Below are 4,699 nucleotides of genomic sequence, written 5' to 3'. Positions count from 1 at the left end.
ACACTTTAAATCACTTTTATTATCTATCAATAATTTCATTCTCAAGTCTCTAAGGAGCAATTTGAAAAGCACTAGTAGACAGAGAACAACGAAAAGGAAAACAAGTACTCACAGGCATAAAATGAATCTCTATACTAGGGAGGCTGAGAAAAGATGGGCACTCCAAGTTCCTGGCCTTCAGAGTATGATCTTGTACCAGAAAACAAAACGGGAAGGAAAAGAAAAAGACTCAGAAAAATGAGTGTTGTGATACAGGCCTGCCATCAGCCCTTGGGAAGGGACGGCAGGAGCATCAGGAGTTTAGGGTTATCTTCTGCTACATATTGAGTTGATGGCTAGCCCGGGTACAGGTGACCTCTTGGGGGAAAAAAAACATAAAAGAATTGGAACCACTACCTTTGGCTAACTGGGTAGTCAGCTCTGACAGGGGCAGAAATCACAGATGTCTCCTCATGTGAGCTGTGGACTTGGCAGGAGGCTCAGTCTATAGAATAAGATATTCTCAGGACCTGCCTTATTTGATGTCCACTACGCCATTTCTCTTCAATACCAATTCTGCCTATCAACTCTGTCTATCAGTGTCTAGCAACTAAAGTACTGAAGCAGAAAATTTTATCTTTAAATGACAATAATGTTTTTAAAGTTTTATCTGAATATACCCACGCTTCAAAGTTAGAAGTCTAGGCATGGAAAATTCTTTAGTGATAAATTTCGGCATTTTGTGGTTGTTATCGTATGTATTTGTTATTGTTTTGTTTTGGGGGAGACTTGAGAGGGCATAGCTTTTATCTTTTTTTCTTTTAATGCTGGAAACTGAACCCACGGCCTTGAACATACTAAGCAAGCTTTCTATCACTGAGGTGCAAAACCAGCCTATTAAAATAAAAATAAAAAAATTTCTTGAAACAGATTCTCCAAGTGTCATTCAGATTAGCCTTAAACACAAAGTTTTCTTGCCTCAGCCTCCTGAATGCTAGAATTGAACGCCTACCACCAGGCTGAGCTCTTGTTTTAACTTCTAAAGAATATGAGTAAATTCTCACCAATTATAATCAAAAGACCCGAACCAGAAATCAAATAGACATTTTGAATATAATAAAACAGCTAATTTTCTGTCATAAATGATGCTATTTTTCATTAAATAAAGTATCATTTAACTTGAATTCATTTTAATTCCTCTTAATATTATATTCATATTATAATGCACATATTTATTTTTTACTTATATGAATATTTACAGCATTCTCTCATATTTAATGTTGAAAATTAGATCTTACTAGCAGCTTGAATTTTGTTATTTTAGGGGTGAAGTCACCTTCAAACATTACTTGATGTAGGCCTTAACATCCAACAGAGTCACTAAATTTTAATTTCAAAGGTGAACTCTATAGAGCTTACATGTCACTTGTTTCAATTTGTTTTGCTATTTTAATACATGTTTCATGTTGTGTTGGCTTATTCAAAAGAAAGAAGAATGTTTAGATGCAATTAAGATTATAAAACTCTTGGTTAATATTAAATAGGCTTTAAAGTATCTCTAGAAAATTCACTCTTCTAAATCTCATTTACTCTGTATGATATGCTCAATGTCAAGCCTCAGAAGGATTATAGGAATTAAATTAGTATCCTTTATCTGGAAAAGCATGCAGATGCAGGGTCAAGGGCACCTCTGAGAAAGACCTCATCTCCCTTGACTTTTTTCTTTCCTAACCCCTGAAAGTCACTGGCAAGTAACATCACGGGCTGACATTGCAAGAGAGATTCTCCCATCATTCCACACCACTTTATTTATTCTCTAACATTTGTGCAGAGAATTCAATTGAAAGTTTTATCAGTTAACAAGAGTTACATCTTTCTGTGAAAAACTTCATCACATTCTATAGAATTGATATTATTATGCTGGGTTATAAATTATTTAAAGAGAATTGCTAGGATATTTATTTGTAAGTTATGTGGGTGGCAAGTGAGGTGGCTCAACAAGTAAAGATGCCTCCACCAAGCCTGACCAGCTGTGTATACACACACACACACACACACACACACACACACGCACACCAATAAATGTGAAAAAGAAATGAAATTTACTAAGTAGACCCTGACAATAATCTAAAGGATTTTGCTGTTGTTGTTGTTGTTGCTGCATGTTTGTTTTGTTTTGTTTTTGTGAGAAAACCTGTTTGTCAGGCTTTTGGTTGTTATTTGTTGGTTTGGTTTAGTTTGCTTTTAATAGGGTCTTACCCTGCACCCCAGGCTGACCTGAAGTTTATTATGCAATCCTGGGCTGTCCCCAAATTTGGAATCTACTTGCCTCAGCCTCCTCAGTGCTGGTCAGCCTGTGCTACCACACCCACTTGTTTGCCATTCTTACCACAGAAACTAGATGTTTGGAGAGTTAAGTTGACACCTTCTCAAATGAACTCTCATTTATTTCCATACTTCATCGTTCTTTACATAACAACATTTATCAGTTGGTTACCAACAACTGCTTATATGAAACCAAAGTTCAAAAATGTGGTTAGACACACAAAAAAAAAAATTGAGAAAGAGAGAGCGAATACTTCCTATTTTTCAACTGTAAAGAGAAAGGGTGTGGTTGGTAGAATTTTTAAAAGCCAGAGTACTGCAGGGACAGCTGATAGTTACTGGAGAAAAGTCTTGTGATATCTTTTAAATTGCATTTTTCTAACTAAAATTATGTATTTCATGATGTGACGAGTTAACTGGGGTGGTATGTGTCATAATTAAAAGGTGCTTTTAAAAAAGAATTAAGGTGAAAGATTGCTTCTTCCTTTCTGAAGCCTTTGTCATAGATAGAAAAGCAAGCAGGACATCTCATCTAGAAGAAAAATGAAGGAACTGGTCGATTCAAGGAGACAGATTGAAGAATAGAAAACTCAATATATATATATATATATATATATATATATATATGTATGTATATATATATATATATTAACATTTATTTAATGACTTTGAGAAAAGAGATCGGAAAATAAGAGGGGCAAAGAGGACAGAAAACAGTGCTGAAGTGATTTAATACATTGACTAGGTGCTGATTTAATTTTTTGTCTTCCCCTAGAAACACATTGACATAACAGAAAGAAAGAAAAGCTAAGTTATGGAAACTGTCACCACCCCAAAATTACAGAATTGAAACTTACTGTCCCCAAAGTAGCACTTTTGTTTCACAATTACATACCCTGCCTAGCATTTCTGAACCCTGTCATCACCTGACCTACTGTGTCACCTGCATCTGACTCCACAGATTGCTTCTTGCATCTTCCCCCCACTGCAGAGTCCCGGGAGTGTAAGGGCCCAGCATGCCAGAAGCAGGGAGAGATAAAGAGAATTTTGTAGCCATCACTGAAGTAACTAATCCAAGTCCCTGGGTGCTAATGCCTTGGGCTCAAAGACCACTCCAGATAATACAATCCACAATAATATACATCCTCTTAATGGAGTGATCATTCTCACCAGCGCTGGATTCCAGCTTGACATTCCCCTGTGTGCTAGTACTGCCCAAAACACCAAAAATACTTTAACCTACATTGAATTCTGAAGAAGCAATCAAACAAACAGAATCCAGGACTCTCACTATGACAAGTGACCTGGACTTTTCAAAACAGTTAATATCATTTTTTAAAAATGGAAATAGCTCTATTCAAAGAGATAGAAGATACTGTACTCAAATGTCATGCATGATTCTAGATCAGTACCTACAAAGACCAAAATATAGTTAAAAAAGATATCTGGAGACAGTTCTAAAACTTAAATATAGACAGCATATGAGATAATGGGGTTTAAAATTATTATGAATTGTCTTGGGTATGAGAAACTTGTTATGTAGGATAATATCCTAATTCTTAAAAGATGTAGGTTAAATATACTTGGATGTGACAGAATGCCTGCAAGCTACTTTCAAATAGGCCATTAAAAAGCAGGTGCATGTGTGTGTGTGCATATGCGTATATGTCTAAGACATAAATCAAATGTGGCACGATAACAATTGGTGAACTACTTAAGAGATATTTAAGTGTTTGGTGTACTATTATACATTATTTTAGGTTTTAAAATATTATAAATAAAAAGTTGGGTGGCACAGAGCTATGGGGAAATTGTTGGCCTGGAAGTCATAGAGCCTGAAAAGTGTAAGTGTTGTCTTTAACCAAGCAAGGCCTCCAGCCCTCAGAGCATGAAAAGGGTAACCTCACTGACCTGCTCTACGAGACTGTTCTAAAGAGTGATATGATCTCAAGGGAATGTTTGTGAACTACAAAATCCTCCTGAGTTCTCAGCTGTGGGCAGAGGCTAGGAAACTCTCTCCCCTCGCATTGAAATTTAACTTCCCCTTTAACTACAAAGGCAGGCATGCGTTAGTGGGTCATGTATCTGGTGTCTACTAAGAGCTCAACCGTCCAGGCTCTATTGTCATAGCAGTTAATTTTCTTAACTTGAACAAATGACAGTCAGGAAAAGCATGAGTCAGTGACGGAACCCTTAGGCTCCCATATCTTCTTTCCCTTCCACGGCTCAAAGACACACCTACTCTGAGCCGATACTCTATCACTGACTCACGCTTTCCATGGCCCTCACTTGTGCAACTCACGAAAACAGATTGTGATAGCAAAGCTAACACAGTGTGTTCCAAACCTCACTCGTGTTCACCGTACCCCTAGGACAACCCATTTGGTGCCTCTCA

This window comes from Microtus oregoni, unplaced genomic scaffold, assembly GCF_018167655.1.
Source record: "Microtus oregoni isolate MIOR12 unplaced genomic scaffold, Mior012 000001F_ref0000356, whole genome shotgun sequence".
Lineage (NCBI taxonomy): Eukaryota > Metazoa > Chordata > Mammalia > Rodentia > Cricetidae > Microtus > Microtus oregoni.
The sequence above is the reverse complement of the archived record's forward strand: the minus strand, read 5'-3'. Positions refer to the sequence as shown.